The 25,348-nt window shown below is 44.4% G+C and overlaps 1 protein-coding gene across 1 annotated transcript in view; it reads right to left on the reverse strand.

Annotated features, from left to right (window-relative positions):
- The window catches only part of LOC145407484 (zwei Ig domain protein zig-8-like), a 137,394-nt gene that overhangs the window by 79,477 nt on the left and 32,569 nt on the right, over positions 1-25,348 (reverse strand). The gene's annotated exons all lie outside the window — the stretch shown is intronic.

The raw sequence follows: 25,348 nt of genomic DNA on the forward strand, positions 1-25,348 counted from the left end.
AATTGTTCGAATGCTGACCTTGACTTTGACTGTTATAATACTTTGTCGACTCAGTATCTCTACCTTCCTACGAACACTTCGTTGTTGGTAAGTATACTGTACAGTATAACGGATTTCTTATTGCTTTTGACGATAGTATTGTCGACAAACTCGGTATCACATCTGATAATAAACAAGGTATCGGTTTAAGCAACAACGAAACCGAACAAACACCTCCAGCCAATCAGAATCTCGGCAGGAACAGTGTTGCCATACATGCCTGGCCAGATTAATTGGTATGAGGTATAGTATTCACCTTATAAAATACCTTACTACTAACATTACAACAAATTCCACTTTATATAATTCCTATCACATACTTACTGACCAGAATGTGGGTGTACGAGTACTCGTGACATCAATTATTACAACTTACACTATTGTTCAACTTATACGTTTTATTCATGCTAACATTAACCCGTTTCCACTTTATATTCTTGCTATCACATATTTACTGACCCGAGTGTTATACTGAGCGTCATTTTTTCGCAGATTTACACAGTGGGTGTAGTTTTGATATCACTTCTTTCAACTTACACTAATTCTCAACTTATACATTACTTTCCTGAAAACATTACACCCGTTTCAACTTTATATTTGACTTAGCACCTACTGACTGGCCTTACCATTATAATGAGCGTCATATCGCCATCTCACACAGTTTCAGTAGTGTAGGAAATTATGGTACTCTTTGAAACAAGGCTAAAGGTACAACGCAACATTGCACTCGACACACTCGTACCTTGTGTCTTGTCTCTGAGTGGATGGTCTAACTGTCGAGTGATTACATACATGGCAGTGGCGCTGGGGTTTACGATGGTTTGGGTCGGAAGGGATTGTGCTAGGATAGTGGCGTCCTGCAAGACGCAGGGGAGTCTGGGCGGCCATGGAGGTGCGGGTGCGGTGTGTGGGTCTGTCCTGGGCATGCTTGGCGATTATTTCACATGCCAGCTCCCTCACAAACCCTTCAAAGGTCTTGGATACTCCGGTGGTCATGGCGTGCAGGTAGTGGGCATTCAGGACTGTGATGTCGAGCAAGTGGAAAAAGAGTTTCTTGTACCACTTCATCGTGGTCCTGGCACAGTCAACACTTGAAATCATCGAGTCTGACTGATCCACTTGCCTCATGTTCAGATTATAGTCCAGTACAGACTCGGGTTTCCATACTTTGCGCCTCCTCTCGCTACGGTGATCCACGGAGTCTGTGCGGTGCATCAGGGGGCTGTGAACAGTTGATAGGAGGCAAACTTCCCTGTTGTGGTTCCACAGGGTGGCAAGGATGTTATTGGCCTGGAAGAAAACCACCTCGTTCTTGTCAAGTTTCCTCCCCATCTTGACCATATGGCGACGGTTTCTCTTGACTGTACCACAGACTCCGTTGTCGTGCTGGTGGAGGAACCTAGTGAGAAGAGGGCTAGTGTACCAGTTGTCCAGGTACAACACATGACCACGATGAAGGTACTCCTCTATCATTGTCTTCACCACGGCCCCAGAGAGTCCTATACTCCAATCTTCTGTTATATCTGTCTGTGCGCCCGTGTACAAGACTATGTCTTGCACATAACCAGTCTTACAGTCACACATAACAAAGATCTTGAACCCAAAACGGTGTCTCTTGCTGGGTATGTACTGCCTAAAGGAAATATTGCCTCTCCACAACACAAGACTCTCGTCTATGACGAGGTCTCTGTAGGGATAAAATGAGGAGCGGAACATTTCCCGTAAATGATCAAATACCAGCCTAATTCTCCTCATTTTATCTGTGTTATTTGCATTGGCTGGATCTTCTGCATCAAAAAAGTGGAGGCGGCCGAGAATATACTGAAATCTGTTACGACTCATCACCTTTCCAAAGAAAGGTGTGAGGATCATTGGGTCAGTTGTCCAGTAGGTAGGAATTTGGTTTTTCCTTACCACACCCATTAAGAGAACCAGGGCAAAAAATAAGAACATCTCTGAAATTGTAATGGGAGAGTCATATTGTTGGGAATGCCTGCTCGTGGTTCCCAAATGTTCACTTTCACGGTGCTGTGTTCGTGAAAATATATTAGTCTGTTCAACTATGTGCCCCACAAACGCCTCCCCAAAGAACAAGTGGAAAAAATCCACCCTAGACGAATCCGCATGCACACCTGGAGCCGTGCAACCAGACCGCCACTCCTCAGTGAAAGGGTGAATGATGGGAGTAAAATTACTCCCATCTTCCCAGTTCCACGAGACACCACCGTCTCCAGCCACGTCCCCATCGTCCCCTTCGTCAGGGTGGGGAGGTGAGGGTGGTGGGGGAGGTTGGGGAGGTGGAAAGCGGCGCCTCTCATCACTCGCACTTCTCTTCCCTCTCCCTTTTCCTTTACCCTTTCCCTTCCCTTTCCTTCCTTTCCCCACATCCTGGGGCTGTGGGGAGGAAGTTTGGGATTATTGTGGGGCGAAAGACGTGCTGGGGAGTGGCTCCACCTCCTCTCCCCTAGGCCTATGTGCACCACGTGCTCGTGCTGCCTCCCTCACACCACTTGCCCCTTCACCCCGCACTACCCCCACACCACTTTCCCTTTCACCCCGCGCTGCCACCACACCACTTTCCCTTTCACCCAGCAATCCCACCACACCACTTTCCACTTCCCCAGACAAAAGACTTTCACCATACCTTATATGTCTTCTCGCCCCACCTTCTGATCCTCGGGGTGATATTTTTTCTTTTCCCAACCAAGAGGTGATATCACGTCCTAAGCCGCCATCATCCTCATCGTCCTCATCCTCGTCCTCATCAGAATCGTGATGGAGAGATAGCCGTGCACGTGGTTGGGGAGCAGGCTGGCCTTCCCTTGCCTTACGGTATGTCACATACCTCGTTTTCCGGGGCAAAGGGACCTCTTCATCACTGCTATTTATTTCTTCCTCTGGCTGGACGTAATCGCGATCCACCACATCATCGTCAAGTGGAGAATCACTATCTCCAGTGAAGGCTTCCAGGGCGGATGCAATTTCCTCGTCTGAGAGACCTTTCCGTGCCATGTCTGACCTGGGTCACTGCTAGCAGGTGAGTGACTGAGAAAAGGGTGAGCGCGGGTCACGCGGGGTCTAGGATGCTGCCTGCCTGGCGGCAGGTAGGGGAGGCTTGGGTACGTGGGCGAATCGAAAAACTCGCGCGAATTTTGAAAATTGTGGAAATTATGAACCTTGCAATTGCAGGACGTTGAAGTACGTCAATGGGATTGGCAGTGACATAAGTGAGGATGTGGAAGTACGTTGACGGGACGCTGCGGGTTAATACTTTCCACAATCCTTGTCTATCCACCCCGTCATATGCTTTCTCTAAATCCATGCAAGCCACATACAACTTCTCTCCTTTCTCTGGAAACTTTTCCACTAAAGATCTAAGCATGAATATCTGATCTACACAACCTCTTCCCTTCCTAAAGCCTCCCTGTTCTTCTCCAACTAATTTTTCTGTTCTTTCTCTAACTCTGTCAATAAGTATCCTACCATACACTTTTCCTATTATACTAAGAAGACAGATGCCCCTATGATTACCACATGCTTCTTTTTCCCTTTTTCTTTTGTACAAGGGGATAATTATATCTGACTTCCAATCCTCCGGGATTCTACCTTCCTCCCAGGCCAATCTGCACATCTTCCACATCCATTCTACTACTATCTCTCCCCCATACTTCAGCATTTCACCACACACTCCATCAATTCCTGGGGCTTTCTCCAATTTAACTTTCTTCATTGCTTCCACAATTTCTATCCTACTGATTTCTTCCTGTCTTCTCACCTCCCTCTTTCTCCCAGCCATTCCCCAGCCACTTATACTTGCATTACTTCCATCCTCCATGTTCAACAATTCCTTAAAGTGTTCTCTCCATCTGCTCACTTTTTCTCCCAACACTAGTAATCTACCATTTTTATCTTTCACTCCCCTGTTAACTTCACTTCCACCCTGTCTTACTCTCTTCACCTCTTTCCAGAACATTTTCTTACAGTCCCTCCACTTTACACTCAAATTCCTTCCAAATTCCTCATCCACTCTCTTCTTACTCTCTCTTACTAATCTTTTCACCTCTCTCTTCCTTTCTACATATAACCCTCTCTTCCACCTCTCTACTTCTTCCACGCCCCTATTTCTCATCCATTCATTGTATGCTTTCTTCTTTTGTGCCACAGCCTGTCTCACCTCTTGATTCCACAACGCTGTTCTTTGCACCCCCCTCTGTCTTCTCTTCATCCCACACACCACATCACATGCTGCACATATTTCTTCAGTGAATATCCTGGTCACACCTTCCACGTCCCCCATCTGCTCGAATTCATATTTGGCCAATCGTTCCTCCACTTCTCTCTTATATTCTTCCTTTTTCTCATCCTCTTGTAACCTTTCCACTGTCCTTGCAAATACTCCTTCTTCCCGTCCTTCCCTTCTTCTATTTCTCCATCTTATTTGGATCTTGATTCTGGCCACCAGCAAGTAGTGGTCAGAAAGTCCACTCCCCCAACCTCTATAAGCTCTTGCCATTACACACCTTCGCATCCTTTCATCCACACACACATAATCAATCATTGCCTTCCTTTCATTCAGTTCACCACCCACCCTTATCATCACTTGCCATGTATACCTGTGGATCATTATATGCCTGAAGAGGGTATTGGCTATCACTAACCCCCTCCCAGCACAAATGTCCACTAACGCACTGCCATTCTCATATATCTCAGCAGGCACACCCCACTCACCAACTATCCCATCCACCTTCACATTCCCTACTTTACCATTCATATCACCGATCAAAAACACTCTCTCATTCCTTCCAAACTTTTCCATGCACACTTCCACATTTGTCCAGAACTCTTCTCTCACTCTGCTTGCAGATCTGGCATTGGTGCATACACACACACAATCACCCACATTTGTATTCCAACTTTCATTCTTACCCACACAATCCTTGACCCAACTGATCTATACTCTCTTATGTTCTTCTTCCATCTTTTACTCACAACTATACATACTCCTTCTTTTGCCCTCTCATTCTCATCTACTCCTGCACATATACTCCATCCATACTCCCATTCTCTCACACTCTCACCTTTCCATTTAGTTTCAGTTACTCTACATACATCAACTTTCGCGCCCTCAAGCACCTGGACAATCTCTCTCTCTTGCACCTCATCATTCGCACCTCTTACATTCCATGTTGCAATTACCATGTCCTTTGTCCGGTCCTGGATCGTCATCTCTTGGTCAGTCCTTGTCCTAGGCTTCTTGTTCGACTTTTACGTTAGTTGTTTTCCTGGGAGGGACACTAACCCTCCGCCAACCCTTTTAGTCGCCTTGTATGACAAGCAGGGATACTGGGGGAGTATTCTTGAAAAAAAAAAAAAAAAACCTACTGCTTCATGATTTTAGACTACAAAATATGTATACGATGAGCAAATTTTACCTATTTCAGGGTATTTAAGGTAGCTGGCTTGACGCACGCTGCAGCTTCTTTACCGACCTTCCCGCCAACCTAACCTAACCTGACCCTCTGCGATTTTAACCTGTCCCCCTGTGATTTTAGCTTGACCCCCTATGGTTTTAACCACCTGGGATTGCCACTAGACCTAATGCTGGAAGTCTTAGATCCTATCAGACCAACACCTCCACCCTAAACTATCCTAATCAACCTGTGAAAGACCCATTTGAATAGGACATCTCCAAGACCTGCGGCAGTGTGGTAAAGTATTAATAATTTGTTCCTATACTGGCGGGGGGCTTAAATATTCCCACGGGTATATTGTGGCGGGAAATATAACTGAAATAATATAATGGACGGATTTACCTCCATGCCATTAAAACCATTCTCGAAAATTTATTGTTTTGCGTGTGGAAATAATTGGTTCTGTAATTAATATTCACAAAACTGTGCTAATATCATTGACTTTATTTCAGTATATCATGTGTGTATCGCCGTATCGACACTCTCAGGCTGCTAGGACTCACTCTCAGGCTGCTAGGACTCACTCTCAGGCTGCTAGGACTCACTCTCAGGCTGCTAGGACTCACTCTCAGGCTACTAGGACTAATTTTCAGGCTGCTAGGACTCACTCTCAGGCTGCTATGACTCACTCTTAGGCTGCTAGGACTCACTCTCAGGCTGCTAGGACTCACTCTCAGGCTGCTAGGACTCACTCTCAGGCTGCTAGGACTCACTCTCAGGCTGCTAGGACTCACTCTCAGGCTACTAGGACTAATTTTCAGGCTGCTAGGACTCACTCTCAGGCAGGTGAGACTCACTCTCAGACTGCTAAGACTCAGGCTGCTAGGACTCAGCTGCTAGGACTCACTCTCAGGCAGTTGAGACTCACTCTCAGGCTGCTAGGACTCAGGCTGCTAGGACTCACTCTCAGGCAGTTGAGACTCACTCTCAGGCTGCTAGGACTCAGGCTCGTATTCTCGTTGGCTAAGGAAGCTCCCTAACACCTCTTCCTAAGCGATTTATTTCTGGTTATGGTTGGTTAATATCCTTTTGGACATTTTTTAAGCAGAGTTTGGCGATATTGGAAGGATTTATAGATCACAGAAGAGGGAGAGGGATTTGGAGGTGAAAAAGGAAAGGAAGAGTGGATTTGGAGGTAAAAGAGGAGAAGAAAAGGGATTAGGAGGAAAAGGAGAAGAGGAAGAGAGATTTGTAGGTGATAGAGGAGAGGAAGAGGGAACTGGGGGGTATCGGAGGAGGGGAAGGGCGAGTCTGCAGGTACAAGGGAATGCTATCGATCCACATAGAGGCAAAAATGTGTTGGAATGCAAGGCTGGCGAGATTGGGCGAGATGACCGTGTGGGGTACGAACGGGGGATTAGAACCACAGACAGACCGTGTGGAGGAGGTGGAGGGCGTGAGGAAGTGAAAGAGAATGACGAAGACGAGAAGATGGAGGAGGTGCAGGAGGTGAGGAGATGAAAGAGGAGGAGGGCGATGATGATGATGATGATGATGATGATGATGATATGTGGAGGAGAGGAAAAGGTGGAAGAGATGGAGGAGGTGAGGAAATGAAAGAGGTGGAGGAGGGCAATGAGAACACAAGATGATGATGATGATCATGAGGAGGGGGAGGAGGAGGAAGAGGACGAAGAAGAATACTTCGTACTACTACTAAGTATGAAACCAAGACGAAGACGAAAACAGGAGGAGGAGAAAAGGAAGAGGATGGGGAGGGGCATAAACAAGGGGGGGGGGGAAGAGCATGGAAAGGAGAAGAAGGAGGAGGAAGAATTAACACAGAGAGGACAGAAAGGTGTAATAAGCAAAATAAATCACTTTGGAAGAGGTGTTAGGGAGTTTTCTTGACCCATGAGAATATGGGTTATTGGTCCATATTGTCGTCGGTTAAGGAAGCTCCCTAACACCTCTTCCGAACTAGCTTATTTTTTTCATACGGCTCATTAATAGTCCGTTGTGAGTTATTTTTGTCTTCCATTTGGGGGTTAAAAGCTATAAACAGCGTACAGGACAGCCATAAGGCAAGTATGGAATATGAATCGCTAAGGGAAAGGTATTAGGGAGCTTCCTTAACCGACAAGACTACAGGTAATTGTGGTACAGCTGTGTGGGTTTAGATGATGCAAAACTCTAGCCCGCACCATCAAAGAAGAAGGAGGAGGAGGTACAAGAGGAGGAGGAGGAGGAGGAGGAGGAGGAGGAGGAGGAGGAGGTCCCCAAATGTACGGTTGGCTGAACAATAACAAGGAGGAAACCAACTTTGGCGGACTCTCGCACCCGTCTGGCAACAACCTCTCATCCCTCTTCTGTCCACCTCTCTAATGCAAGAGTTAACCGTTACTCCCAGTCCTTCGTGTATGCAACAGGCCTACTCTGGAACTGTCTCTCTTGGTCTGTATTTCCTACTGCTTATGATCTCCAGTCTTTCAAACGCAGTGTGTCCAGGCTTTTCAAAATGAGCCGATCTTGAATTTGGCTCTGTTATCTTGTTTTTATTTTTTCTTGGCGGGAACAATCTTCCGGGCTCCTGGCCTTAGGTTCCTTCTTTCTTGCATAAAAAAAAAAAAAAGAATATGACCCGTCCGACAATCGTACTGGTGTTGTTACTGCGAGCTGGGTATGTTAACCAATGCATCACCACCTCCACTATAAATACGAGCCAGCGAGAAAGAGGAGCTGATGGGGGAGGGGCTAGGGTAGGGGAAATGGGTGAAGGAGGGGGTAGGGAGGGGGATAGGTGGATGGAGTTGGGGGGGGGGGACTCGAGGCCTAGAAATTGAGAAGGGAAGGTACGAGGCAGGCTAATACACGACATGGCTGGCAGATCCGAGGCTGTTTTGTCGGTGTCGTTTACATAGAGATCACTTAAAGGAGAACTGCAGACGCTTTGTGAGGGGGTAGGCTGGGTAGGGTAGGGTGCTGTTTTGCCCTCCATCTATCTATCTATAGCCAAACGATCTAATCCCTTAAGGAGTCGCCACAGACAAATTGCCGCCACGTCCCCCCCTCCCTTGCCATTTCGCTGCCCTTCCCCCAAGTTCACACCCTCATCTCTCATATACCTCTTCACTCCATCCCTCCATCTATCCTCAGTCTGCTCCTCCCTCTTCCCCCACCCCACCCACACATACTCTCCTAGTCAGTCTCACATTCTCCCGCTTGCTTCCCATTCCTCTATATTTTTCCAACTGTGGTTGTATTGGAATGCGTTTGGCTTCTTGCTATCCTTGTCTCATAGAATTAGATACAGTTATAGGCTCGTACTCTCGTCGGTTAAGGAATCTCCCTAACAACCTTTTCTTGGCCACTTATTTCTGGATGTGACTGGTTAGTATTCTTTTGTACGTCATTTATGCAAAGTATGGCGAGACTGTAAGGATTTATGCACCACGGAGACGGACAGTAAGGTGTAATAAGCAAAATAAATTGCTTAGGAAAAGGTGTTAGGGAGCTTCCTTAACCGATGAGATTATGGATCCAGGTTTAGTGGGGTTAATCTTTCCTCCTCTTCTTTCTCCTCCTTTTCCTCCTCCTTCTCCTTTTCCTTCTCTTTTCTCCTCCTCCGTCTCCCCCTCCGTCTTCGTACACACCACCCATCCCCGTCCTTTTCCTGCTCCTGCTCCTCCTCCTCTACCTCCTCTTCCTCCTCCGTATACACCACGAGAATGACTAACTTTCAGTAGACATGAGATGTGTTTTTACTGACTTGGGAATTATGTAACACCTCTGCTTTAGTGAATTATTAGTCCCCCACCGGTCAAACCGGTAGCGGACTATAAGTTTGCGCGGCTTCGTCAGTACATTAGCACTCCGTCTGCAATTCCGTGTCCGCGCTGTGGATTCCACATCCATTGACGGATTTTGATATAATTTCACACAATTGTTCCCCATACCATGACGGTGTGTCGCGCCAACAACCAGCCATCTACTCCCAAGGTCAAGGTCACACTTGGGGCTCAAATAAGGTCGGGCGTATACAGTACATAAGTATTGCTATCATACTCACACTATATACACAGTATATAAATATATCATATTTATATACTGTGTATATAATGAGATTTGTAGGTAATAATTCATTCACTTGTTTTTCTTTATATTCCTTATTGTCCTCTGCCTCAGTGCTGGAGAGGGATACCTTCATGTGGCGGCACCAATATAACCAGCCAGCTAATGTGCCAGGTTATACAAACGTGTGTGTGTGTGTGTGTGTGTGTGTGTGTGTGTGTGTGTGTGTGTGTATGTATATATATCATTTGCCTGGAGCTTTAATTCCATAAAGGGTGGCCACAAACAAATCGCCTCCATGTCGCCAAGTCCCCCGTCATTTCGCTGCCCTGACCCTAGCTCGCTTTTTGAAGAAGGGAGAATAGATTTAAAGTTGAATTAATTGTCAATATTGTGTACATCCTTAAGTGCTTAAATGATGATGATGATAAACGAGTTACTGATTGAAGTTGGTGATGATAGTGGAGTTTGTATAACCTGCCAGTGAAACCGCCAAGTTATCTCGGTGCCATCACTTGAAGGCGTCCCCTTCCAGTATTGTCCATGAGGTAGACTTCATTACCCTCTAAGGATTAAATGAAACTCTGACACTATCTGAACCGATGCAAGTTTCCTCCTCACTTGCGATTGGGGCTTCATGAAGTTACCCAGATAGACGTGCGGCTATAATCTCGCTTGCTAAATACGTTCGGTGCTGGAGAGGAACGCCTGCATGTGATGGCACCGATATAGCAGGGCGGATGGAGCTGCCAGGTTATACAGACATCCCTCCACTGCCTACCTATTCCCGTATGGTTCGTTGTAGGAGAGGGGTAGCTTCAGCCTTCAGTCCACTGGGTTCACGCCTATACACACAAAGAGGGCCAGTACAGCGATTTCTTACAATCAGACAATAATCCATAACCGATTTCACCTCAGTTATTGCCCAGGTGTAGTCGGACTGTATAGCTGATTGGGCTAGTAACCAAAGAGACTCATTCCTACCTCATAATAAGACTCATTGAACATATACAAACTTCGACTTAAGGAGTGAGAGTAACCCAGTTCTCTTAGGTGATAGCAAAGCGGGTCTATATGTCTTCCTTACGACTGTATTCCTAGTCCAAGCCACAGCGATGTCGGATTTTGGAGTTTATTCCCTCTATTCTCAGGCGATTTATGCAGCTTAAGAGAGAGACTTAGACATTGTGGGGTTAAAAAAAAACCTTCATTAACGCTTCTAGTACCCGGGTCCTCTTAGGGTACGTAATATTGTCTAAGAAAGCGATAGAAAAAGACAAATTCGTTGGACTGGTCACTTTATGTAACTCTGTATCGGTAACGTGAGTGTCCACCACTCTTCCTGTATTGGGTTCGATCCTATCCGGTGGTGGACATTGTAGGAGGATGACGTGGTATTGTTTTTTTCCTAATCACATCCTGTCCTGCTTCCCTTGTTCTTCCTGCCGCAACACCAAACCCGCCTGGATTCCCGCCATGATATATACAGATACTCACATTCACAGGCTCGTTTTCTGGTCGGGTAAGGTGACTCCCTAGCACCTCTTCCTTAAGGATTTGTTTCTGGATATGGCTGGTCAATATCCCTTTGTACGTTATTTATGCAGAGTATGGCGGTAGTGGAATGATTTACGTAAAAGAGAAGAGCTCAGATTGTAGCATGCAAAATAAAAGCTTAGGAAAAGGTATTAGTAAGTTTCCTAACCTCATGAGATTATCGTCCACAAATACACGCACTTCAACACTGCAAACACCCACATACACCTGTCTCCTTACTATACCTTTGCCTGTAGCAGTGGGTGGCGGTGGGTTATTCCCCCAGCATGATAAAATGGTGATATTCGGCCGAGCGGATCGAAAGCCCTTTTGGATCTTTTGACTTTATCTATCATATCAGAGCTGGTCATTCCTAGCTAGGCGTGTGCATGCCAGTCGATACAATACAGCATTGTACATATGTCTAAAGAAAATGAATGCCAAGATGCTGCTGTGATGTGACGCTATATGCAAAATAAATGATTAAGGAAAAGGTGCTAGAGGCTTCCCTAACCCTCCAATATACGGCTCTATAAGGTATTGGAGTTATCCTGCTTGAATAACATCTTAGCACACACACACACACACACACACACACACACACACACACACACACACACACACACACACACACACACACACACACACACACACACGGGGGGGGGGATGTTATCCTCGCTCTGAATCTATACAAGTGTTTGTTGTTTAATCCTGGTTATATCCAGACAATTATTAAAATTTAGACTCAATCTCCTGTCATCATGGGAAAGTTAAAGTTATAATTAATTAACCCCTTCAGTGCGAGAAGGCAATCGTAATTTGAAGTCAGTAAGAACATGATATTATATCGCGCCATTAGATATAACGGATTAAGTATACACGTTGTACGTCAACTTGGCCAAATAATTGAAATCTTTCCATATCGAATACAAAATTGTTGCAAGAGATTAGCGTTACACTATGATACTAGTCACGAAGAAGCGCAATGGAGAGGGTGTTGGGTCGTAGTATTGCCTTTTTACTCCATTGGTCTGTGTGAAATAAGCTGGATAAGAATGAAAATCTGAGCCAAGTTAAGGTAAAAGGAGCATGGTATAGGGTGGTCATGTATTTCTCGGTGTTGCGGGGATGGTTCAGTCTGCTGGTATGGGCGTGGATGTGGCAGAGGGAATAGGGCATGGATAAATAAAGCAGGATACTTGCAATCCCAGACTAATCTCAAAGTAAACCCGGTGGACTGCAGGCTGAGGTTACCCTTCTCTGCAGTCCACCATCTTCCTCTCGGGGGATAGGGAGGGAACTGAGGGATGGGGGTATAACCGGGTAGTTCCACGGCTGGGTCATATCGGTGCCACCACGTGAAGGCGTGCCTCTACATCACCCAAAATCCAAATATAGTTGTTACTGCTTTTTTTCACAAATTTCTTTTTTTTTTCTTTATCCTCTCTCTCTCTGTCTCTGTCTGTCTGTTCTTCTGTCTCTCTGTCTGTCTGTCTCTCTCTCTTTTTCTCTCTCACTCACCGCCACTGCCACACAAGTCACGTCTCTCTCTGCCAGGTGGGGTGTGCAGTGAGAGCAGGGAACAGGGAAGAGAACTCCATAAAGATGCACGTACTCTTGGACTGTAACCTAGAGAAAAGAATAAGTTATGGAAGGGGATTTAGGCGCGCAAGAGAGAGAGAGAGAGAGAGAGAGAGAAAGAGAGAGGGGGGGGGGGAAGAAGCGGAAAACAATGAGAGAAAGAAGAGACTGGAGAAGGGAGAGAGATGGAAAAAGAGGAAGCAAATAAACGAACGTACAGAAGTGGAAAGAGAGAAAGGAGTGAGAAAGGGGAAGAGAGAGGAGGAAGGAAAAGCAGAAAGAGAAGAGAAGGAGAGGAAAGTGAATAGGAAGAGGAGGAAGTTGTGAGACAGGGAAAGAGAAAGGAAGGAAAATATGAGAGAGAGAGAGAGAGAGAGAGAGAGAGAGAGAGAGAGAGAGAGAGAGAGAGAGAGAGAGAGAGAGGAACAGGGCGATGCTATGAACGCGTCTCAAGGGAGAGTATAGTATGTGTGAGTGGAAGGAACGAATGAAAGGAAAGAGAAGGAAGGGAAGGGAAGCAATATTGAACACGTGAAAAAAGACACTGAGAAAGATGAACAAAAGTAACTCTCTGGAGGTTTATTGGAAATGAGAGATGATGAGAGGGAGAGGATGGAAGTGGACTGACTGAAGACACCAGAAGTTAATTATCGCCACTTTTACCAAGGCGAGGAGGTGTGCTGTAGTTTTGGTCAGCGTGTGTCTGTGTGTTTGTATCTGTTGCCAAAATACCTCTAAAAGTTGTAGATGAATTTTAGCCAAAACCTCTGGATATGGCAACTACATGGATGTGCAGAAGGCATTTATTTTTGGTGAGGATTTGTTCAAAGAAAACAGAATGCCAGCTGTCATACCGGTATATTTTTTTTTATTATGGAATGGCCTTTTGTGAAACACGGTAACTGATTTCCATAGAGTTTGCTAATTTTCTTCACACTACATTTGGTCAGCAGGTAACTTGTACCACTAACAACATATTTTGGCGGACGATTAGCATTCAGCCCCTGACTGCTTTTGTTTCTTTCACTTATGGAAGACATTGATGAATCAGTCACTTGGAAGGGAGTGAGGAAAGGTATCTGACCTACTGGCCAATTGTAAATTTTTGGCTACAAGAGTGCTGAAAATAGCGACACTGACAATTTCCATAGTACCAGCATTTAAAATACATAAATGACTTGCCACAATAGCTTGGACGTTGCTGGATATTGTTATATTTGACTTAATGGTAAATAACGAAAATAATCAGTTTAAGCAATTCTTCAAACACGTGAAAAGATGGACGGTCATCGATATTGTACTTTCCTTATTTACGACAAAATGGAAGCATAATATTGTTCAGCAAGTACTTAGTATTATGTCAAAGCTATTTTCAGGCAATATTTTTCTATTTTAAACGCAATTTATGTTAATAATGATGACAATTATCAGTGTCGATTTTTGAACGTACTTGTGGCCCAAAACTCACAACGTAAACAACTTCTGGAAATAAATGAGTATGTGAAATGGTGAGAGGGACGGAACTATCGTCATTATCTTCGTTATTAGCATTCTCTACCTCCTCCTCCTTCTATCATCCTCTTGTTCCTACTCCTCCTCCTCCCATCCTGCTGCTGCTGCTGCTGCTGCTGCTCCTCCTCCTCCTCCTCCTCCTCCTCCTCATCATCATCATCATCATCGTTATTAGCATTCTCCTCCTCCTCCTGTCATCCTCCTGCTCCTCCTCATCCTCATCATTATCATTATCATCATCATCCTAACCCTATTTCCGCTAATATAATGAGTGATTCTCGGAAATAGAGGCAGGAAGGCATGTACGAGTAACTAGGGAGATATCACTGAGTACTTTATTGATAATAATTCACACACACACACACACACACACACACACATTATCACTGTTTCCCTATACAGACAGATACACAGACAGACATGTAGATAGTTAGATGGTAGATAAGGAGAGATATACAGATTATTTTAAGAACCGAGTCAAAAAAGAAAAACTATTGAGATGAAAATACGAAGAAGGATAGGAGTTACAACACCACGAAGTTTGGATACACAATTACAAAAAGAAATAGAGAATGAGGTGCAGGGATGGAGCGAAGAGATACATGAAAAAGGGATTGTGAGCTGGGGATAGGCCAGCGAAATGACTGGGGACAAGATGACATGAAGGAGATTTGTCTGTGGCCACCCTTTACGTGATTGAGGCGTCTGGCATTAGATAGATAGACAATGAGGTAGACTGTTCCTTGACCCCAAAATCTTAGTTGGATATGATGACCAGAGCTTTTCAGGCTTAAAAATAAATTACTTTATCAATCTTCCCAGTCGTGTTGAAAGTTTATCCTCATATCTTTTCCTTTATGATGCCTGATGAGCCAAAATGAACCTAAATATTTAATCCTCCGTGGAGACGTTGCCTAATCAAACGCCAAGTATTATTCCCTCATCATTGATCAAGTTAGAAGGAATATAAACACTATAGCAATGTCTTCATTGGAACTGGAGGCACTCTCACGTGGTATTAAATAGCGAGGGACTTGCAGGATATAAGAAAAAACAGGAATGTCATACACAGTGTTCAGGAATTATTAAGTTGGTAAAGATAAGTAGGTTCCTTTAACTTGGACTAAAATTGCCATCTATCCATCTTGAATCATGATCTGTAACAACAGATGAAGCTAGTACGCGATACCAGTCATGAAGAAGTGCCATGGAAAGGGTGCAGAGCCATGGTATTATCTTTGTTTGCCCGTATGCAGAATTAGCCGCTAAAGGACGAAGATATGCCCCGAGATCAGGTGAATCAACTAATTTGTCTTACTGAAAGATGGAATATTGGAGGTTTTGAGAGTAAACAAAAGTGCTGTGGTGTGGATGTGGATGTGATAGTTGTGAGAGAGGGAAAGAGAAAGGAAGGAAAATAATGTGTGTGTGTGTGTGTGTGTGTGTGTGTGTGTGTGTGTGTGTGTGTGTGTGTGTGTGTGTGTGTGTGTGTGTGTGTGTGTGTGTGTGAGAGAGAGAGAGAGAGAGAGAGAGAGAAAGAGAGAGAGAGAAACAGGGCGAAGCTATGAACGCGTCTCATGGGAGGGTATAGTATGTGTGAGTGGAAGGGGACGAATGAAAGAAATTCATTGAGGGGGTTTGGCCATGAGGAGAGTATTGAGTGAGAGACTAACGAGGAGAGTGTATGTGAGTGAGATAGAGGAGGGGAGAGGGAAGGGGAGGCCGAGGACGAGACGAAGGGATGGAGTGGAGAGGTACCGGTGAATGAGAGACTGGTGTGTGATTTGGGGGAGGACAGCGAATTGACGGAGGATTGGGCGACGTGGATGTGATTTGTTTGTGGCCACCCCTTACGGGATAAAGATGTCTGTCAATATAGCCTATAGACAGATTAAAAAAACAGCAAGATTTCTTTTACAAGAATCATAAATAAGGGAAGAAATCTGAACTCTTACTTGCTGAAGCCTCTTTATTCGACTTTTTTTTTTTTTTACAAAGATGCGAGGGACGCTTGTGAAAAAAGTTAGATAAGTGAAAAATCGAGTCATTAGCGAGTGAGTCTATATGCCTAGATGTGCAGTCGATCAGAAAGTACTGGTGCCAACTTAGCTCGAAGCAATTTGACACCAAGAACGACTAGTACTGGAATATGTACAATTGACAATCTGACACCAAGAACAACTGCTACCCGAAAATGCAGAATAATTTTTCCCACATGTTGGTAAATTTGCTTCCATGAGGACACGGTACATTGCTTGTTTGTCACGGCTCCTAACAAGAAGGATAGAATGCATAGAGCACATACCTCCGCTAACGCTTAAATCAGACAACTCAGATCATCACCATAATTTAATCAACTCTTCCTTGGCCCATGACCTACATATCCACAAAATTATATAGAAACTCATTAATAACTTTTTTGAGATAGCTTGTGAACACTCTTGGAACAGAAAAATCGGAATGAATACTGAACGTCCTCCAGTTTTTCGTCTTAACGTAGTTTATTTTAGCTCATTGGCGGAAAAAGAAGTTGCTATGGCTCCACGCTCATTCCTAGCAAGTTCTTCATGACTGGCATCACATTCTAACATCCATCTAAAATTGCAGCTTATCACTCAAAATGGAGATATGGCAATTTTACGCCATGACAGGGAAGAAGCATTATATATAGTGTTGTTGTGGCTCATGGATGCAAGAGTATATAGTGGCTGGGGAAGTGGACTTTCTGAATCAAAGTCCAAATGAAATAGAGAAATGAAAAGGAAGGACAGGAGGAAGTAGTTCATACCAGGAGAGTGGACAAGTTACAAGAGAAGAGGAAAAAGGCAGAATATATGAGGGAAGTGGAGGAGCGATTGGGTAAACATTGATTGGAGCAGATGGGGGACGTGGAAGGTGTGTCCAAGATATTCAAGAAAAAATCTGTGCAGCATGTGAGGTGGTGTGTGGGGTGAAGACAAGACGAAAGGGGGTGCAGGGAACAGCATGGTGGAATGAAGAGGTGAGACAGGCTGTGGCACAAAAGAAGAAAGCATGTAGTGAGTGGATGAGAAACAGGGACGTGGAAGAAGTTTAGAAACGAAAGAGAGAGTTATATTTAGAGAGGAAGAGAGAGGTGAAAAGATTAGTAAGAGAGAGTAAGAAGAAAGTGGATGAGGAATTTGGAAGGAACTTGAGTGTAAAGTAGAGGGAATGTAAGAAAATATTCTGGAAAGAGGTAAAGAGAGTTAGACAGGGTGCCAAAGAAGTTAGCTGGGGAGTGAAAGATTAAAATGGTAGATTACTAGTGGAGAAGGGAGAAAAAGTGAGCAGATGGAGAGAACACTTTAAGGAATTGCTGAACATAAAGAATGAAAGTAATGCAAGTATAAGCGGCTGGGGAATGGCTGGAGAAGGAGGGATGTGAGAAGAGAGGAAGAAATCAGTAGGATGGAAGTTGCGGAATTCAATGAAGAAAGTTAAAATGGGGAAAGCCTCCGGAACTGACGGAGTGTGTGGTGAAATGCTAAAGCATGGGGGAGAGATGGTAGTAGAATGGATGTGGAAGATGTGCAGATTAGCCTGGGAGGAAGATAGAGTCCCGGAGGATTAGAAGTCAGGTATAATTATTCCCCTGTACAAAGCAAAACAGAAAAACGAAGTGTGTGATAATCGTAGGGGCATTTGTCTTCATAGTGTAACAGGAAAAGTATATGGTAGGATACGTATTGACAGAGTTAGGAAAATAATAGAGTAGTTAGTTGGAGAAGAACAGGGTGGTTTTAGGACTGGAAGAGGTTGTGTAAATCAGATATTCATTCTTTGATCTTTGCTGAAAGTTTCTAGAGAAGGGAAAGAAGTTGTATGCGGCCTTCATGGATTTGGAGAAAGCATATGACGAGGTGGATAGACAAGGACTGTGGAAAGTATTAAGAATATATGGAGTAGATGGGAAGTTGTTGAAAGCCGTGAAGAGTTGGTATGAGGGTGCTAAGGCTGCAGTGGAGAGTGAACTGAGTGAATTTTTCTATTTGAAGATTGGACTGAGACAAGGCTGTGTCATGTCTCCATGGTTGTTCAATCTGTATATGGATGGGGTTATAAAAGAGATACAAGGTAGGGCAATGGATGTTGGAGCGGCCCTAATGAGAGAGGGCAGTGTTTGGAAACTCCCTGTACTGTTGTTTGCAGATGATACTGTGTTGTTAAGTGAGGGAAGAGTAAAATTATGGTCTTGGAGATAAATGAAGCAAGTGAATGTAAAGTGAGGCTGGATGAGGAGGAGATGGATCATAGGAGTGCATTTAAGTACTTGGGCAGTGTGATGAGTAAGGATGGAAGTTTAGAGGGTGAAGTGCTTGAAAGGGTACAACAGGGAAGAAAGGTTGCTGGTTCCTTGAATGCAGTGTTAAGAAACAGGGAAGTGAGCATGGAAGTGAAAAAGCTACTACATGACAGTATTGTGATACCAACTCTAACGTATGGAAGTGAAGCTTGGACCTTGTTGGAAGGACACAAGTCAAGAGTGAGAGCAGTAGAAATGAGATATTTGAGAGGAGCATGTGGAGTCACATGGAGAGATAGACAGACAAATGACGAGGTGAAGGAGCGTTGTGGTGTGGATGTGGATGTAATAGGAAACGTTAGGAGAAACACATTGAGGTAGTTTGGCCATGTGGAGTGGATGGAGAGTAAGAGACTGACGAAAAGAGTGTATGTGAGTGAGGTGGAAGGGGGGAGAGGGAGGGGGAGGCCGAGGATGAGATGGAGGGATGGAGTGGAAAGTTATATGTGAGAGGGAAGCGGGAGCTGGGAGAAGGGCAATGAAAGGACGGGGGACATGGCTACATGGAGGCGATTTGTTTGTGGCCACCCCGTACGGAATTAAGGCATCTGGCAATAGATAAATAGATATATGATTCATCTTTTTCGATCTTCATAATACACATGGATTTTCCGGATGTCAACTCTCCCCCCCCTCCCCCCCCCGGTGAGATACTTTTTGATCAACAATGAAATGTCGAAAGTCAGTGTCCAATAAGGAAGAGACAGTGAAGGAACAGAACATTGAGGAGAGAAACACAGTGATTATCTATAGAACGGAATCCATTACAACTATAGCTAAACAGGGCTGTTGTCCTAAGCTGTGGGCAGGCGTTCACCTTGCCTTATCCGTATCTTTTGGTAGTCTTAACGCACGAAAGGGAGGATGTTCCCCCGCGAACGGGAGACGATTACCGCAGCGCAGTACTGGAATCCATGGTTAGTCTCATAGCACCCCTTCACATGCCCCTTCGTCATAATATTATAGTAGCCTTGTGAAAAGAAAACTACGTGGAATTTGAAGGACCGTATGGTGTGTGTGTGTGATGGGATTTTTTTTTTTTTTTTGATGATAAAAGCATCCTGTAAAGAAAAAAATGGAGCTTTTAATATTGTTATCGTTGTAAAAGATTTCACCGCTTCTCTGGGGATGGTTGATTTACGACGAAACGAAAACACGGATGAGATACCGCAACCACTTCCATTTTATTTTTCAATCTTTCAACTGAGCTGTTTATTAGATATGGTGAGTGATACTTTTATAAAGTTTGATTAGTTCGTGAAGTGATTCCTACAGTAAAGAATGGCCAAGCACTACCTAAACAGGCGAATCGTGCACAGCCAGTTGGTGTGAATTAGATGTTTCATGTTTGCATTCGGTAAGCTTTAAAAAGTCTGCACTATATTGTTTTGGCTTGGCAATACATTTTTCTGGTGTATTCTGGTGTGATTTGCCGAATTTAACCTTTATTTTCGGTGCTCGTGATTGGTTTTCAAATTTCCCTCCCCCCCAAGTGTTTTGGGGGACAGGCGGGATTTCAGGGATCTGGGTGGGAAAAATGGCAAAACCATGAATTTGAGGCAGAAATTTGTCAAAACTGGGATGGCCAGCCAAGGCGTATTCGTAGGGCTATTACTGACCGTATGAACCCTTTTCCAACTACGTATGACACCAAATTTTTCCTCCGGTACAGGTTCACCGAAGCCTGTACGCATACTCATATACAGAATATTCAAGAACAAATGCAAGTCTTTAATAATAAAAGAGGTAAGAACTACTAACATTCAGAAACTATATTGTAAGTTAATCTTACAGACTGGCACTTTTTTTTTTTTTAATTAATCAGATCACATTACTGTTTGCCTCGCCTACCCACACGAAGGGGTGCGCTCTCACGCTATCAAGAGTACCATTTAGGTTGAACGTGTGAGCTTCCGCATCAAGCGGGGTGCGGGAATGGTAACCCTTGCCCTGAGTTTCAAGACTTCGGGCGAAAGGCTAGTATACTCGGAGGTTAAGGAGGCTCCCTAATACCTCTTCCTCACTGATTTATTTTTCGATACGGCTGGCTAATATAGTTCTGTACGTTATTTATGCAAAATATGATGCTATTAGAATGGTTTATACAGCACGGAAGATGGCAAGGTATAATGAGCAAAATAAATCCCTTAGGAAGAGATGTAAGGGAGCTTGCTTAACCCACGAGAATACGGACCCAAGCACGTTTGTCATACTCGTATGAAGGCAAGGAGATGTACGTGGTGGACAAGGATTTGGCAGGATGGGCTGGGGTGTGGGTGAATGAGGGGACTGCAGCAGGAAAAAATGTCCCGTGAAAAAAAAAAAAAAAAAAGGTTTTGGAGGATAAGTGACAAGGCATCAGTATTAATTTTAAAATATATTCCAAGAATGAAGGAACGGGGTAAGGAAATGTGCGTGGGGGTAAGAAATGGGCATGGGGGTAAGGAAATGGGCGTGGGGGTAAGAAATGGGCGTGGGGGTAAAAAAAAATGGGGGTCGAGGTAAGGAAATGGGCGTGGAGGTAAAGAAATGGGCGTGGGGGACAAACTCGCAATCTCTCTCTCTCTCTCTCTCTCTCTCTCTCTCAAGCCCAAAGGAGTCTCACTTAAGCCTTGTTTGATTGCCTGAAATTCATTGAGCTTTAGTTATACGGTAAAGGTGAGTCTCCTTGGTTACTACTCAAATCCACCCTCCAGTCTGACTACACCTGGCCATCAACTGAACTGCAAGAGGTTCGGATGTTTGTGAGGTGAGAAGATAATAAAAATATTGGTCTAATGGGACTAACTGAAGCCTTATTTCAGTGTCTATTGTTCACTGAAGCCTTGTTTTACCGTGCTTATTTTTCACTGAAGCCTATCAGTGCCCTTTGGAGACTCACTGAAGCCTTGTTCCAGTAAGGATAGGAGACTCACTGAAGCCTTGTTCTAGTAAGGGTAGGAGACTCAATGAAGCCTTGTTCTAGTAAGGGTAGGAGACACTGAAGCCTTGTTCTAGCAAGGGTAGAAGACTCATTGAAGCCTTGTTCTAGTAATGGTAGGAGACTCAATGAAGCCTTGTTCTAGTAAGGGTAGGAGACTCAATGAAGCCTTGTTCTAGTAAGGGCAGGAGACTCAATGAAGCCTTGTTCTAGTAAGGGCAGGAGACTCACTTAAACCATGGTATCTTCTAATCCCTCACGTGCTAGTCAACTGAACACATTTATTTCAGACAACGCCACTTGAGCCGGGGGTAGGGCAGTGAAATGGCGGGGGACAGGATCATATGGAGGCGATTTGTTTGTTGCCACCCCTTATGGGACTAAAGCGTCTGGCAATAAATAGACAGACAACGCCATGACACACAGGTCAAGAGCCTGAGTGTGTTTCTATTGTGCCCATTACGATTTTAAATTACGAAGCACTGACTGTCTGTGGTAAATGAGCCACGTAGAGCTGATGGCCTATAATCTTAAGTCTTCTTGTTTTTCTAGGACCCCGAAGCCGTTCATTCAACTTCTATTAAGTTGCTGACTTAGGAAAAAAAAAAAGTCACTTACTCCTCTTACTGATCTGTACTCTCACGCATCCTCTCCTCTCCTCTGTCACGAATCAAATTCACGACATTTCCCTTTTGTGAGAAGCCACGAACTATTAGTGGAAAACTCACTGTGTATAGCTCAGTTAACCGTTTCTCTCTCCATTTCGGGGTATACTTTTCAAAACATTCATCACCGTTTCAAAAGTGACCAATTTAATGTACGTCACTAAGTGCTCTACTGAGCGATACTATTGTTTCTTTATTGTTCGCCCCTGCTTGCCTCGACCGTTAGAGAAATGGGGCCTAGTGCTCCGCTTTTGTTTCCCACGACTTAGTCAGTCGAGTGTTTGCTGTGACAGAGAGAGGTCCTGTGCTCCAGCAGTGTGAGAGGCCAGCTAGTACCCAAACTCCACTAGACCACAGTTATCCAGTGCTCCCACCTAGATTTGGGTGATACACAGCATTCATCAACTAGTATTTCCTTTTTGTATTTTCCTAGTCTTAAGAGCTTAGTTAAGGTGTTTTTTTCTAGGTGTAAGAATTTAGCTCGTGTGTGAGTGAGTGAGTGCGATCTCATTAATTTGATTTGAAATGTAACGTTAAATTTATTTTTGTAATCAATAAATTTAACAGTTCTTTTTCTTGAGCTTAATGTAATGTGAACTCTTGTTTCATTTCTCCATAATTAAGCTTATTTCCCATATAGCTCCTAGCTTGCATAAACGTTTGCCTTTCATAACTGGTACTTAGGCCAGTCTTGTATTAAACTTAAAATCCGTTGTGCCTCCTAGGAGTTAAGCACCAGCAAGAGCCTGATATTATTATTAGTATTAGTTATTTATTGTCAGGGGTGAAGTAACTTTCTCCAGAGGCTAACAGTACTAGTAATCAGTTTTTTTGAGTAATTAGTCTATGCTGTGTACTGTTGAGAAAGTTTATAAATTCTCGTTCTTAGAGAATCGTTACTTGATTTAGCAAGACAATCATTGTCCCTGCTCTTTAATATTATTGAATATTATTAACAATTAAATAATAATTAGCATTTATTTTAAAAACCCCGTGTTATTTAAAAAAAAACCGTGAATATTGGTGACCTCATTCCAGGATATTAGCTCCTAGCTCTAAAGCTATTCACGAGATAGTGCTCACTCGTTCATATTTAGGCATTTATATTTAAAGTTTATAGGCACAAGTTTACTGGTGTTTACCGTTAATTTAGCAAGTGAATTTTTGCTTTATCAATCCATAGAGTACTTAACTCTATTTAGTTTATTCTTGGTAACGCCAGACGATTTTATTTGCTCCTGGGAAGTCGCCGTACCCATTGTGTTTATTATTGAGTCTTCCCAGTCATTTGCATTTTTGCTCTAATCTTTGCCAGTTAACTAGATAAGACTGGTCACCACTAGCTTGTGTCTGTACTCTTTACTTGTGTTTATTAGTATTCGTTTGCGAAGCAGTCAGTACTCAGTTTCGTTTGCTTAATAAGCTAGCATCATGGCAGCCAGTGCTTATGTACAGGAAGCCAAAGATATGGGTCTCACAGACCCAGAGAAAATACAGAGTTACGTTCTCTCACGGTTTAATTACGAGCAAGAACGTGAGAAAGATGCTCGTGAAGAGCGTAAGATTCAGCGCGAATATGAGCGAGAACAGCGTGAGGAACGCGAAAAGGAACGCGAATACGAGCGAGAACAGCGCGAACACGAGCAGAAACAACGCGAGCTCGAGTTAGTAAAAGAGCGAGAACAGCGCGAACACGAGCTAGTACAAGAGCGAGAACAGCGCGAATACGAGCGTGAACAACGAGACAGAGAACGAGAACACGAACGTGCCGAGTGAGAAGCGCGCGAAAAACATGAACTTGAAGTGCTGAAGCTCAAGCGAGATTCCTTGGCTTCAGACACGTCTGGTGCAGTTGGTCCAAGCTCCACGAGCGTTCCCCCTGCACATGTCCTGGCGACCCCACGCATCAAGCTTCCTTCATACAAGGAAAGCGAGTGAATCAAGCCGTACATAGCTCGTTTTGAGGACATGGCAGACATGTATCAACTGGATGAGGCAGCTAAGTGGATCCAATTTCTTAGTTTATTTGAGGGCCCTGCCCTCGATATTCTCCACAGAATTCGTGGAGACAATCTCACGTATGAGATGATGAAAGTTGCACTCATTAAGGCGTATGGTCTCACAGTAAACGACGTCAAAGTTCAGTTCATGCGAGCTCGTCTCCAAGACAAGGAGACAGCTGTTCAGTTCCTCGACCGTCTCGCAGCTTACTTAAATGAGTGGATGGAGAAAGATGAAACTCCTTCCACGCGTGAGGGGATAATTGACCTTATGCTGCATACACAGCTAGAGAGGTCGTGGCCTGCTGAGCTCATAGCACAGCTTAAGATCTACCAGGTGAAAGATGCCAGCCAAATGGCAGAAAAGGCTGACGTGTATTTCACTGCATACGGGTATCAAACTCGTAAGCAAAACACCTGGAGCAGAAAAGATACTGCCAAGTCTGGGAAGCCGTCTCAGACTGAATCCCAGCAACAAGGCCATTCCCAGAATAATGGCCAAGGTCCAAAACCGCAGTGGAAGGACCAGGGGCAAAACACTCAGAAACCTGAGTGGAAGAGGTACAACAAGTACCCTAACCAGCAGCAGTATCAGCCACGCAACAGACCTGCGGGACAAACTTTTTCACCACCAGCTCAAAAGAGGCAGGAAGCGAATGCAGTCTTCATTCCTCAGCAGCAGCATGGTGGTCACATCCTTACCAGTATGGGTACTCCCCCACAGTTCACTAGTCCCACAGTGACAGTGAACCCCCCTCCACAGATGGCCAATGTTCCATCTTCCCATGCAGTGAGTACAACCCCTCATGTATATAATCCTCAAGGCACAATGTTTGCCGCATCAATTCAGCAGCCTCATGAGTGGCTAGCTGCTTCCTCTACAGGCCCTCCAACAGGTGACAGTACCTTCCTTGTTCAGCCAGGGTTTGTGGGAGGCATTCCTGTGAAGGTCCTGAGAGATAATGGTTCCTCAGGTTGCTCTGTCAAGCAGAGTTTAGTTCGGCCTGAGCAGTATACAGGTCGACAGATCCATGCAAACCTTATTGATGGATCAGTGAGATTGTTCCCTGAGGCATGTATCCAGGTGGCATCTCCATTTTATACTGGTACGACACTTGCAGTTGTCATGCCAGAACCCTTATTTGACCTCATCATTGGCAATATTCACGGAGTCAAGGATAGTTGCTCCGATGATGACGCTACTCAGACTTCGGCTGCTGTGGTGACACGAGCCATGGCTGAGGCTCCAGACTGTGTCACCCCAGTGATCATTGAATCGCCGCAAGATG

The sequence above is a fragment of the Coenobita brevimanus genome, chromosome 73, assembly GCF_032717465.1.
Source record: "Coenobita brevimanus isolate Jiangsu-jjx chromosome 73, ASM3271746v2, whole genome shotgun sequence".
Taxonomy (NCBI): domain Eukaryota; kingdom Metazoa; phylum Arthropoda; class Malacostraca; order Decapoda; family Coenobitidae; genus Coenobita; species Coenobita brevimanus.